Consider the following 14,614-nt stretch of genomic DNA (forward strand, 5'->3'; position numbering starts at 1 on the left):
GTTGCCTGCCTCAGTTGCTTCTTCCTCTTCTTATGTCATTCATTATGCCTGATGAAGAGAGCTTTGACTCTCAGAAGCTCCCACCCTCAAAACCTAGTTAGTCTCTAACATGCTATTCGACCCAAATCTTGCTCTTCTACTACAGACCAACACAGCTACACACCTGAAACTTATGTCTCTCAGGTACTCTTGCACACAATTATTGAGCCATAGCTAAGGCCAAGAGTAACACTACCAGCAGCTGTGCCAATTCAGAGTTGAGCTTGCATCAGCCATTGGAAGCTTCCTGACCATCTCTTAATTTCATAGAATCAAGGCTTTCAAGGCCTCACTTTTTAGCAATCTTCCCTTTAGTCCTCAGTATGTTAGTGATGTGCTCTTTTTTCATGTTAATGACAATTTTAGATGTGAAGTGCAGGTAGAAATTTCTTGCATCAACCCGTGTATAATTCCAAAGTCATTTTTCCTTTGTGTGGTTGGCTAACTTTCTGTTGGTTAGCAAACAGTTTGTGCATAGGCCAGACTGCATCTCCTCCATGTGATAAGTAACATTTCAGGCAATGAACCAACGCTGTAACAAATGGTAATTGTTTAGTGCACCTTGCCTTCTGGTACAATTTAAATCCCTTCTATTAAATGCAAATTTCTAACTTCCCAAGTAGAGCTTTAAATAGCATTTTCTGTGCTTGTTCCTTATCTTTTACTATCCACAAAGTGGTGTTTCAGTGGCAGGGGAGGGCATAATTCCATCAACATAATTTTGCTTACTCCATTGAAGAAAAAAAAGAATAAATGAAGTGAGAATTTAAATTTAGTGTCCTAAAATAAATTTCTTTATAGCCTATAAAAATTCCAGCCAGACATTTTCTTCTGCAAACAATACAAAAAACTGTAATCAACTTAAGGCAGTTGGGCAAAAATGAGCATTTGAGTTACATGCAACTGAAAAGTCTTTGATGGTGTGTTTGATGAGCTTAGAAATCAAAAGGTATACAAAAGATGGCCAAATGCACTGTGGGTTTCTAAACTCGGATGGGATTCTGTACTGAACAAGTTGACCACTTGAATGAAGTTTTTGTATAATGTGCAATGAAGGGTTGAAGGAGATGACCATTTACCAAATAGAAGATTCCCATGGTGTACATGTATTTCTTGGGAAGCTAGCCATCTGCAATGTCACTCCAGATGATGAGAATTTTATTGCATGTCAGCATCCAGAGTAACAAAAGAATGGTAAAATTCTCTTCATTGACCATGTTAATTTGTAAGTTTCTGCTTGATGAATACTCATCTGTTTTCATTGAGATCATTAACTTTGTATGCAGAAGCATCATAAGCCAGTAGTCAGTGACTAGACTTGCCAGAAAGTATCAGTATATCCTATATTATTATTATTTATTAGATTTACAGTCCGCCCTCCACACAAATGGGCTCAGGGTGGATCACAACATACAGATAAAAACACATTGATAAAGCAGTATAATGATAAAAGTCAGATTTAGGGGCATAAAAACAAACTCTGTACCATGTTCCTAATATCCCAGGGCAGGATTCACTTCACCCTTCCCTGTCAACCATAAGGGGAAGAGAGGGGTGGAGGTGTGAGTTGGTGTGTGATTTGCCACCATTCCTACATGGGGCAGATTACTCATACAGCCGCCCACTAATAGGTGACAGGCAGGGAGGCCAATCAGTGGATCTGAATACCAAATATGATATACTATATAATGATATATAATATACTATATAATATATGAGCTGTATTTTCTAGAACCAATAGTTTTATCTAACCTGCTGAAGCCCATTACAGGAGATACGCAAGTTATGATACGCAAGATAAGTTATGCAAGTGATACATCACTATTTTAGGTATTTTCAAGTCCTTGAAATTGTCCTGCAAGAATAATATAGTGTTTTGGTGCTTGCCATTCTTGAAGTGCCATGGAATCTAAAGATTCATCTATGTTCAGAAGCACCCACAGTTCTATGGTGGAATTGCTCCCTGTTCATTTTAATAGATCCAGTTGAAGTACATGAAGTAGTTCTTTCCATTAAAATGAATTATGATTGTGTGTTTGCCAGTAGGATTGGATTCTATTTACACACACCCTTGGAATATTCCTGATAAATCAAGCCTTCCAGATATTTTATGTCCTAAATGTGCTTTTCTTTGGTGCTCTTTCTGTCTCTGGGTATTTTTCTTCCTGAATTCTGATGTCTGACTATTAAGAAGAAAGCATTAAATAGAATTGTGAAGATGGGGAAGTGTGTCCTGGTTGTGCTGCATTATGTACTGGTAACTTACTGAACACAGTATTCTGTCTGTTTGTTTAGGAGCCTGCAGCTAAGAGTGAGTCCAGTGTGCCTTTTCCACTGAGGGATACAATAATACAAAAATTAATGTTTGTGAACCTTACATACCTTATGTCATAGAAATGATCTAGCATTACATTAAGAAACACACACCTCTTTTAAGAAGCCCAACACCTTTTTTAAAAAAGCTTTGGCTGTAGCATTCCCAGTTTACTGGTTTTTAATCATGTAGCTGTCAGCAATAAACAGCCACTGTTCTTTGTGTGATGGAGCCTGATGTTAAAACTGTCAGAGCCCATTGAGCGAGAGCAAGTGTAATATTTATAGATGTGGAGCTTGCTGTTTGTGCTCTTAACTTCTACTGATTTAGAGCTCAACTGATGTGATCAGTTGTCCTCCTTGCACACCTGACATCGGTAAGGGACTTTTGGATGTTTTCTTTTTGTGGGTGCAAAATAATACTGTAACAGCTTCTGTGTTGTTTCAGTGTGCCTCTGATCTTTCTTCTAAAATTCCTCTGTGCAGATTTTTAAAGGGTGTTTGGGTTCTGAAGCATGTATCCTAAAATAATGAGCTGTACAAAAATAAATCTCCTAGCAAAGTTATTATATTTAAACTGAGCTTATCATAGAAAGAAAACCACTCTCCTCCCCAGTGCCCTTCCTTCAGACCTGAACATTACAGTATTTTCACTATAAAGGAATAATTTTTTTTAAAGAATCATATAATGCAAGTAAGAGGAAATAAAGAAGTCATTGACTTGGAACCAGACTAGTATTTTGTGGATGCAAACATTTCCACACACAGTATGACTTTATTGCCTTCTCTCTCCTATGTGGCTTCCTGAAATGCCCCCCAAGTCCCTAAACAGGATTTTGGACTGCCATTGGAAGGGTGAGGAGATAAAATTGTGCTACATGATGGAAATCCTTGTGCTTGCAGAATTGCTAGTCTAGATTCAAGCCATTATAGTAGGGCACAACATGCCAGGATATTTGCCAGTGCAAGCCTTCCTAAAATGGATGGTATCACATGACAGTGGCATCCAAAAAGGTGAATGTTGGTGGGTGCACACACTGGTGAGAAACTTACTGGCAAAGCGGTGCCAGTATGATGCACAAGCAAGCAAGTGCTCCATTACCAACCAGCTCAGTGCAGTGAAATTTAAAAAATGCTTCTTTATGATAGTAACATAGCCAATAAATTATTACCTTTGAGTCCTGCTGTTAAACCATGTACCCCTGTGCCTTGCAGTTTCCTTTCCACAATGAGAAGCTGGTGAATCCTCCTCTGCTTTACAGAAGCCCAGGACTGCCCTTTTAAATCCACTGGCCGCCAGCCCGTCCTTGTACTATGTGTAAAAGTGCGCAGACAGGAAGGAAAAAACAGGGAGGATAGCCCTCTTTCTCCCCTATCTTTTACTAGTAGGATGTGAGGGCGATCTGGCTGCGACATCTGTCACCCCATTGATCGCCAGGGTTGATTCGGCTTATTTGGCTGGCTAGGCGGGTGTCCCCTTCCTCCCTCACCGCTCCATGTGCGTCCCTCCCGAAGCTGCGCGCTCGGTGGAAGAGGACGACCATCCCAGATAGAAGGAGTGTACCGTTTACTAGTAGAAGTGGGGTTGCTGGCTGCCAGTTTCCCTTTCTGACTAAAACTGTTAACCCAGAGTTGAATGAAAAGGAAAAAGGAGAAATCACAGGAAGACAAGCAGAAAGAAAAACATCTGACCAGATTGGTCCTTCCACATGGAATACTGATCTGGAAAGACTTTGGTGTGCATGTGCGTGGAGTGTACAATGCACACTCCTGCTACCCCCCAGCCAATTAACTTCTGGGTTAACAGTTTTAATCAGAAAAGCCCCCAAAGCCAAAAGGCTTTATGGGCAAGATGAAATCCCTCCTGCTTCTCCTCGACCCACTATCTTTGGATGACTTCTGAAGTCACAGTGAGTGACCCTGGAGCACCATGACACCTAGGTGAAGGACAGCAGTATCAACCAGCTCCACATACCTGGGGCCTCCTCAGTTTGTCTCTCCTTTAATAATAGCTTTTTCTTTTCAATTTTCACCTGATCAACATAACAAGCCTTTGTGGCAGCCAGGAGCTTAGAGGCTGAAGGAAACTCCTCTGTTCTCAAACCCACATGTGTACACCCACGTCGATTTTGCCATTGCGAGTAAAAACACACAGAAAGGTATGGCGATGCTGACACTGATGGAACCATTCTGTCTGCTGCTCCCCTCCCAGGTGCAATGCAAACCTTTAGTCCCTATGAGCCCCTCAATGCCAGTGCTGTTGCCCTGGAAGCGATGAAGAAAAAATGCACTGATGCATGCTGCGCACATCCCCTTCCTGCCAATGGAGTTAACACTAAGGGCTCAGTCTTTCCTCTTTGGAACCAATTAGTTGCATGATGAGCACACACAGACTTGTCATTAAGGAAAACAAGATGCTGCTGGATGACCCGCACTGCTGCCTGGCCTGCATGCACAGCATCTGTGTAGTAAGAACTGAACCGAAACACAGAAACTTTTTGGTAGAGGGACTTGTTGCAGCCTAGGTCTATTCATTTGTCACATTTTTATTCCACACTTTCTCCAAGGAGTATAGGGATGTAAACATGGTTCTTCTGCCCTTCATTTATCTCTGTGAGGTAGACTAGGGTCATAGTGTACCTAATGAGCTTTATGTCTGAGTGGGGCTCTGAGCCCAGGTCTCCCCAGTCATATATTGGCATTCAAAACAACTGCACTACTGTAGTTGTCTTGTGCAAACTCAAATGAACAGTACTAGGTTATGCACTTCACAATGTGAAAAAAGTGCTGAAAGACAACTTTGGGAATCTTTGGCTCTTGATGAATAGCCTGAAACTCTCTTCCTTACTGTTACTTGGTAAGATTTTTGTGCCTTTTTCTTAAGAAAATATACCACAATTTATTTCCATTAAGCCTATTAACTGAAGACCAAATCGCAGAAGTATAACTGAGTTCATTATTGATTTATACATGTCAAGCATTCTTCATACATTTTGCAAGCCAATATTATTTTTTAAAATTATTTGTGGCTTGTAACAAAGAATAATTCTAACAACTTTGCAAGTATCTAGTGCATCTACTTTAATGCAGGTAACATATTTATTGTGATATTATTTCATAGTTCTTATTTATAAGAGTTACCCAGATTTGGGTAGCACAGGCAAACCTGATCTCATCATATCTTGGAAACTAAGCAGGGTCTGCCTTGGTTAGTAATTGGATGGGAGACCTCCAAAGAAGACCAGGGTTGCAGAGGCAGACAATGGCAAACTACTTCTGCTAATCTCTTGCCTTGAAAACCTCAGCAGGGGTGGCCATGTCAGCTATGATTTGATGTCACTTTCCACCACCACTTACGTGGTTTATATCATCGGCATATCAGTAAATAAGTTTTACAATTTCTGAAGTGCACATTACATTGTTACGAATATTTTTATCATGACCACACATTAGAGGTGTGCATAATGGGGGGGGGGGGGAGCCGAAAATAAACATAGAAATTGCTGGCTTGGCTCTTTAAAATGACTTCTGAAACTGTGGAACAAATTTGGGAAACAAGGCTGTAAGAAGTCCCTCTACCAAAAAGTTTCTGTGTTTCCACACTACTCCCCTTCATCTGGAACGCTGTGCAGCATCGTGAAAAAAACGCAGAAGATAGTGTCTTCTCGTGTGAGTTTTGCGCGATGTCATGCAAAACTCACACAAGAAGACTCTGTCTTCTGCATTTTTTTCGCGACGTTGCACAGTTCCGGATGAAGGGGAGTAGTGTGGAAATAAGATCACTGCCTCTCCTGTGCTGGGGCCTTATCAACCACATCCCAGGCATGGGAGCAGGGTTGCTCGGATTAGCTGAGACGCTTCCTTTTGCTATTTAATACCTGTGGAGTATATTAGGCTGAGGTTGTGTAACTAGCTAAAAGTCTGAGCTTCCATGGCAGAATGAAGATTCAAACCAAAGTCTTCTAGATCCTAGTCTGAAACTAACCACTCACCACAGTAGTTTTCATGGGGACTGTGGAAGTGGAGACCAGACCACTGGGTTTTAGGCCTTTGGGTAAAATTGATTGACTAAGGATCAAATGTTCTGGATTAAAATTTATCTCTTACAAGTCAGGTTCAGAAGATGTTGTATTTAGGCAAATGTGAGGTGGGGAAAAAGCAACATGTTCTAAACGTCTTGCTTTAAGGTTGTTCTTGCTAGTTCCTTTTTAAAACTGCTTGCAGAAATAGCAAGGAACATTGTTAATTTGCTTCTCTTGCTAAGAATATGTTTTGCTGTTAGAGAAGGATGTGCCTCATCTTCATTTTCAGAAAGTCAATCAACCAATGCGCTTCAAATTATTTTTCATGGCTTACTAGCAGCTAACCACACTCTTGAGATGTTATTCCATAGCACGAGTTAGTTAACCACATGCCTATGTTGTTATTTCCATGTTTTTGGAGTAGGAAGTATCTTCATATGTGATCAATGCCTGTATATGCTATTCTAGCCTGAATGACATTTTTGAGCAAACTCCACCAAATTTTCAAGGAACCTAGTCCTTCCTGTCCACTAAAGAATCCCCAAGTTTCAAAAAGTTTGGACCCTGGGGTCCAGTTCTATGGCTTCCTGAACAAGGTGTTGCCAGCCACTCTCCATTGTTTCCCATGACAGGAAAAAATGTCATGCAGGTTCTCAAACAAAAACACACAGCCCCAAATGTCAGCTCAGCCCAAAGAAAGCCAAACGGAACCAAACTGAAGCAAGGGAATGGAATTGTCTCCAGAATTGAAGAGAAGCAATGGTACCAACATCAAATCAGAGCACCATGTCAAACCAGTAATTCCACCCAATCCAAACTGAAGCAAAGGGCACTGCTGCAAACAGAACAGAACCAGTGCCACTCATAGAATCCAGGGCCAATGGATCAACACCACAGAAGCAAGCAAGTACCCACATTATCAGCCGACAGCACACAGCACTAGAATCACCAAACACAAGGCAATGGCAAGTAAACACTGGTAATTTATTATAAAATGGACCCTTTTGACCTCAGAAAGTGAGAGGGAGGAGTAAAATGGGGGAGCCCAAGTTCTCATCTCTCTAATCTCTGCAGTCTTCTCTGCACCCTACACTGCCACTCTCACTGGCTTGGAGGAGCCTTGAGACAGCTGCAGGCTACAGCAGCCTTTCATCACTGGCCACCTTGTTCCCTCTCACCCCTGCTCTGAAGAAAACTAACAAAACACACGAGAACAGCACAACAGCATTCTCTAGCTTCATTTTGGGTGTTTTATGGTAGCCAGCAAACCACTCTCTCACAAAACAGGCCGGGGGTGGGGGGAAGAGTTAGGTGACTCAAAACCCAGGTAAAGTCAGGTTACCCTTCTCAGGCAGGCAGCATATCAGCAGCAAAACTAGGCAGCAGGGCAGGCATGTAAATTCATTAATACAAGGCAAACAGAGCAAGCAAGAGCAGCCAGCAGCTGCAGTCTCTCTACAACCTCAGATCCACACAAAATGGAGCCTGCTTTGAGCCAAGCCTCCTTTTTTAGCTGAAGAATCTCTGTTGGCCAGACAAGGAGAGCTCCTGCCCCAGTAGGCCACTCATCCCCCCTCTCTTCTCACCCTCCACTGCTGGAAGCCTGGGAAGACTCAGGGTCAAACCACATTATACTCATGGGCAAGTCTTGGATCCTGCAATGATCCCTGAGAATTGTAGTTTAAAAAAACCATCTGCTCAAAGTGATTCTCAGTTGGGGAGGGAGGGGGAGTTTCACATACCTTCAAAAATCCTCCGAGAACTTGGGATGGGAGGGGGGGAATGATGTAACGAGATAAGAAAAAAGCTGGGGTGTTTTGCAAGTGAGAGAGAAATTCGTCTCTCCTGGCAGGGGATCGCAGCTCCGATTCCCCCCACCCCCATCTCTGAGCTGAAGCAAAACCAGCTGATTTGATTTTTGAAAGGGAATCAGTCTCTTTGAGAGAATCTCTTTGAAAGACAATCTCCTCAGTTGAGCAGCTGTTCTTTGCAAGAAAATCCACTTCGCATGGTGGGAGGTTAGACTACCATTCCCAGCAGAGATTACAGGACCAATCAAGTGCTCTTCATGTGAAGTTCGTCTCGTGTTCTGACTCTCAGAAAACCCAGGAAGGAGTCAGCCAACAGGCTGAAGCTGCATTTGCCAGAATCACCCGGACTAATCCAGCTATCTTAATCCAGCCTCCCTTATCTGATCTGGGATTCTCTGATCTGATTTGACATGGCTGTATTTTGCTGAATCGGCATAAATCTAACTAATAAAAGCCAGATCAGAAAGCCAGATCACACACCCCTAACTGAAACCGAGGCTGGAAGGCTTTCAGAATTGTTGTGGTTGCCTAGCAATTGCCAGTGAGGGTACTCATTTCTTAAAATTATGGGAGCTGTTTCTATTATTGGAGGGTGGGAAGTGGGAGTTAACCCCCAATGTAATTTTTTTTTAGATTTATCTGCAAATCTAGGGCATTTCTCAAGTTTGCAGAAAGATCTATCTTGTCTGTTTATGACTTCAGTCTCTGGATTTATGTATCCACAGATTTTGCCATGTTGAGAATTAGATATATTGATGATACTTGGGCATATGAACATAGAATTTCAGCTTAACCATCCTGGCTAATAGCTACTGATGGATCTATCTATCATCAATTTGTCTACTCCACCTTAAAGCCATCTAAACTAGTGGTTACCACTATATCATGTGGCATGGAGTTCCACAAGTAGTGCATTGCATGAGGAACCTGGACCTGTCCACACTTTTATTAAAATACATTATGTGAAATTGATACTGGGACATGTAAAGAACTTGCCAGTTAAAGCCAGAATGGCTGGACTTCAGTTCAGTGGTGTAAGTTTTTGCAGGCTCCAGTTCCAACCTAGCTCAAAAAAATATACTGGCTTAGCTGATTCTCACACCTGCAGGCCAGTTTCCATTCTCTAGAGATTTGATCTTGGGAGACTGGCTCTCACAGCTCCTGTTCTCACTCTCCACTTTCACAAGGCTGGAAATGCTAATTAGACAGTTGAGCCCTGATTGGCTGTTGATTGGTAGGATGATGGTTGGAGTCCTGAAAATATAACTTCCTAGCTCATCCACCTACTTCCCTCCCTTCTCTAACTATGCCTTCACCATCATGTAAGAAAGAAGCTGCAGACTCCACACTCCTCAGTGCTTCAGCATGCCCTGTGGAGCATGGCATGGGAGAAGACACACCTGCTAAAGAAATTGGTGAGAAACAACCAACTAAGAAGCCAACCAGAGATGCATAGGTAACAAGATTTATAAGTTTTAGACAGATGATTTTAGCTAGCAACAGGGAGATTATTTATTTTTGTTACTCGAATTCAAGTGCTTTATGCTGAGCGACCCTCTGTTAATCAATAAACTGAAGTTTTATTTAAGTCTCTCCCTGGATTCATGAGTTGCATGTGCGTACAACCTCAGAGAGACCCCAGAGACAGAAAAGTCTCATAAAATAAAAGAACAGGAAACTTACTTTTGCCCAGGGCTCATTTTGAGGGGAATGCACCAGAACAGCATTCTGGTATATTGTCGAAGGCTTTCACGGCTGGAGAACGATAGTTGTGGATTTTCCGGGCTGTATAGCCATGGTCTTGGCGTTGTAGTTCCTGACGTTTCGCCAGCAGCTGTGGCTGGCATCTTCAGAGGTGTAGCACCAAAGATCTCTGTCTTTTGGTGCTACACCTCTGAAGATGCCAGCCACAGCTGCTGGTGAAACGTCAGGAACTACAATGCCAAGACCACGGCTATACAGCCCGGAAAATCCACAACAACCAGCATTCTGGTAGTTCCCCCAAATCAGGTGGCCTCACCCACCTGACTTTAGGGCCATTTAGGCCTCGATTGGGGCCAAAATGGCCTGGATCAGGTCATTGCCGGGCAGGGGAACTTTCCCCCACCCGGCACCAACCCGATCCCAGCCATTTTGTCCCTGATCGAGGCCAAAATGTGCCCAAAATGGCCATTTTGAGCCTGTTTCGGCCTGGATTGGGGCCAAAAGAGCCCTGATTGGGCCACTGCCAGGTGGGGGAACACTCCCCCATCTGGCAGCAGCCAAATCCTGGCCATTTCGTCCCGATCAAGGGGTGTGGCATATGCTAATGAGTTATGCTAATGAGTTCCTGCAGCTCTTTTTCTACGAAATGACCCCTGCTTTTGCCTAAGGCATGGAGTGGCTGTGATCAGTGCCCAAAAAAGGAGTAGGGGATCTCTGATTCGTAGATACAAGTTGTCTGCTGGGGAGGGGCTTCAGCAAGATTAAAGTATTCAAAAGCTGCAGATGTGTGATTTGACTTTTTCTTACTCTCCAGTAGTAAACATTTGGCAGATTTGCTTTCTTTGCCTGCCTTGTTTCCTCCACAATCATTGAGTGTGTACATACATCTTAGCCTCTGTGGCATTTGTGAAGACTATTTGTCTCATTTACTTTTTGGGGTATGGATAATACTTAAAATATGAAAACCATCTGTGAAGCATATTGCCTAGTCATGTTGAAGGGTGAAACCAATTTTTAATTAAAATTTTATACAGCACTTGTATTTCACTTTGTCCTTTTTATTATGAAACACTTCAATCTTTTTCCTAAAACACATATGTCTTGTGCACTTCAAGATGTTCCTCACTGCTCATGCAGAACTGGTTTCTTAGCTCTGTCAGCAGAGCACCATATGCTTGGGGTTCATTTAGCTTCTCTCCCTGGCATTTGTGTAGGCAGCATCTTGGCTACAATGCAGCTCAACTTTACTGTGCCCCATTATTCTATTTTGGGAAACTTGTCAGGAGATAAAATAGCAAAGAGAAAAAATACTGGAACCTAATTCAGGGATTTGGGTACTAAATAATCTGAGTTAATTTGGCCAATCAAAGCAGGGACTCATTGTGCACATAGGAATTCCTTTCTTAATTGTGCCTTGTGTACAATATATAAAGTGAATGGATGTTCCTGTGTGAACACCAGAAATAGAGGTTGGAGACTGAGAGAAATATTTGGAAAGCTGCAAAGGTTTTAAATTGTCATGCCAGTGTATATACATATATCTGACAGAGAAGGTAGCAGGTGTCTTTTGTCTTCATGAAGCTAAACTTTCCTTTGTTGAAATCTCCACAATTGGAGGAAGCTTCTTTATCATCATATGCTGATGATCTTCCATGAATTTATCAATTTCTAATAAAATCCATAGGCTGCCAGGAGGGAAAAATTTCTATTGTAATCAATGATTGTGTGCTATTGACAGGAAGGATTGGAGAAGTAAGTCAAACCCAACATGTGGTATGTGGCACATGGTTTAAGGCAAGTCCCACAAAATTGAATCCCACGAAGACAGAGGTCCTGCACTTGGGCTGGGAGTTGTTCGATTTGGGCATCTGGCTCCCTGCCCTCAATGGGGCGCTGCTTGCTCCTGTTCCAACAATTAGGAGTCGGGCTGTGGTCTTGGGTGCCTCCTTATTGATGGAAGCCCAGATCACAGTCGTTGCTGGGTCTGCCTTTTTTCATCTTCACCAGATCAGGAAACTTGTCCCTTACCTTTTGACCCGTCACCAGTGATCCAAGCAACCGTCACCTCCAAACTAGATGGGCTGCCCTTGGGGCTGATGTGGAAGCTACAACTGGTCCAGCACCTGGAAACTACAACTGCTCCAGCATGTGTCCTTATGGGGGTACCATATAGGTCACATATAACATCTGTTTTGCACCAGCTGCACTGGCTTCCACAGGAATTCCAGATCAGGTTCAATGTTTTGGTTTTAAGGTATGGGACCAACATACCTAAAGGATTGCTTCTTGCCATATGTTCTTTGGGAAGTGCTCTGTTGAGTGGATAAACAGCTGGTGGTGGTCCCTGGCCCCAAAGATGTTCACCTGGCCTTGACCAGGGCCAGGGCCTTTTCAGCCCTGGCACCAACCTGGTGGAAATCTGTCTGTTGAAACTCAGGCCCAGTGAGATCTGTTACCCTTTCTCTGGTCCTGTAAGATAGAGATGTTCTGCCAGGTCATGGCAGAGGTTCAGGCAAGCTATCCTTCTGGCCTCCTGTGGAGAGAGGTTTTGATGCCCCCTTGCCCTGATTTTCAGCTATCTCACCTTTAATAGCTAGCCATCTCCTACCCACAGAATATGATTATGTAGATTGGGCAGTATGAATTGCTGCATTGATGCTTTGTTTATGGAATTGTGATTTTAATTGTAGTTTTATCCCATATGTGGTTTTATATTTTATACCTGACGTTATCCGCTCTGAGCCTGCTTGTGGAGAGAGTGGACTATAAATTTAATTAAATAAATAAACCTTGAGAGAAAGCAACTGTGCCCGGATATTATATGGACTGAGTTTGGCAGCACAGCATCGCAGTCATGCGATCGCTGTGCCATATCCCCTAGGCCTCGTTCAACATGCACATTTGATTTCTCCTGCCCCTCTTGGAAGGCTTTCTAGTGGTGTGATTACATGCATCCTACAATTGCCAAAACACGACAAATTCAGCCTGCAATGAAAAAAAAATTAAAATGATTGCCTCACTATACACTAAAACTATGTATCAGCAGGAATCAGCATTGACATGAATTGTTCTTAATATCTGTTCCCTCCAAATGGAATTCCTTCACTGGAAATAATCTACATACCTTTAATACAAACAGTGATCAGCTATCTCTAGCGGTCAGAGGGTCTATTTTTCTCCATTGTGCAACATTATTATTTCCTTCCCACAGAATGTATGTAAAATTTTAGTATATATCCAAAAGGAGTGCTATTGAGACTGTTTCACTGTGGTGGATACAAGTTCCTACCAGGTCTCCATCATGGCTACTGATGTTTCAGCAGTTGAGTATTACATAAATGATACCACCATCTTTCTTGCTAGAGTTTTTATTTATTCCTCTGTAAATATCGTGCTCACGGTTTCTGTACTATTTTGTCGGTTCTAAGCTCTCAAATGAACATTGCTCATGGAAGTAGGCTGCTCATGTGAATGTAAGAAAAAAGGAATGACAAATTGTTACAGCTGAACCAGCGTGAAGGGAACCATCAGTCATGCCGGGAGCCCGCAGGTCAGCCATTGTGCCAGAGACACTGAGGACCCAAGTAGCAAGTATGGGGGGATCCTATCAGGGCCACCTGCTCAGCCTTTGCCGGTTCCCAGGCCCAAGGGCTCTGCTGCTTTCCCTCGTTGAGCTCTGCTGCTTCCCCCGTGCTCCTTCTCAGCCAACTGCCCTTCATTCCCTGGTTCCCAGGACTCTGTCGCTGTGAAGTTCTCCAATAGCATGGTGGCCTCTTTGAGACTGGCTGGTTTGCTACAGGCCACCCAATACCGGGCCCGTGGTGGTAGGACATTGAGCAGCTGTTCTAGAACCACCAGATCCACAATGATCTTCTCTCCTTCAGTTGCAAGCTTGAGCCAAAAGTACACTGTGTCATGCATGGCCATAATGAGGGCCTGGGGCTGGTCGCTCCATCAGTACATGATGCTCTGCAACTTCTGTCTGTAGGTCTCTGGTGTGACCTCATACCTATCTAATATGGCTTCCTTCAGCCTTTTGTAGTTGCTCCCTTCTTCTTTGGGGAGGGTCCTGAGCCTCACCTGTCAAGTATGGGCCCAGTATGAAGGCCCACCTGGCAGGGGCCTCTGGGCTGCCTCTGCAGTCAAAGACCTCTAGGAATGTGTTGATCTCATTGTCTGGTCCCTACTTATGTGAAAAGGTGATGTGCGCCCTTGGGGCTCACTGCTGACTCTGAAGTTGGGGTTGCTGTGGGCTTCTCCTAGTGCCTGGCAAAGGTCCCAGAGTAGGGTCTAGTTGCATGGACATATCGCGGAGGATTCAACTCTGTTGTTTGGCCTGCTGTGCTATTATATCTCACAACAGACAGCCTTGCTGATCAGCCAACCATTGCCCAAATTGCATTATTTCAAAGGCTGGTGTCCCAGGCAGGCCCATAGGAGCTGCCCTGTGCGATCATTGGTCCATAGTTGCTTTAGCCAACTCAGCCACTTGGGTCTTGTCAGTGACTGTTCCTCAGAAGATGGGTGGCCACAAGAGGGAACAGCTCCTAGTCCACCTTGTGGGTGGAGGCAGGTGTGGGAGGGGCCTCGCAGCAGGCTGACTGCCTGCATTTTCCACCACATTGTGAAAGGAACTGTTGATCACACTGGGAGCCCGCAGGTCAGCCGTTGCTCCAGGGACATCAAGGAGCCAAGTGGCAAGTATGTGTGTGTGTGTGGGGGGGG

The 14,614-nt window shown here is 43.5% G+C and overlaps 1 protein-coding gene across 2 annotated transcripts in view; it reads right to left on the reverse strand.

Annotated features, from left to right (window-relative positions):
• SLC5A9 (solute carrier family 5 member 9) overlaps positions 1 to 14,614 on the reverse strand; it is a 105,093-nt gene that overhangs the window by 417 nt on the left and 90,062 nt on the right. The window lies entirely within an intron of this gene.

Source organism: Eublepharis macularius, chromosome 5 (assembly GCF_028583425.1).
Source record: "Eublepharis macularius isolate TG4126 chromosome 5, MPM_Emac_v1.0, whole genome shotgun sequence".
NCBI classification, from domain to species: Eukaryota; Metazoa; Chordata; class Lepidosauria; order Squamata; family Eublepharidae; genus Eublepharis; species Eublepharis macularius.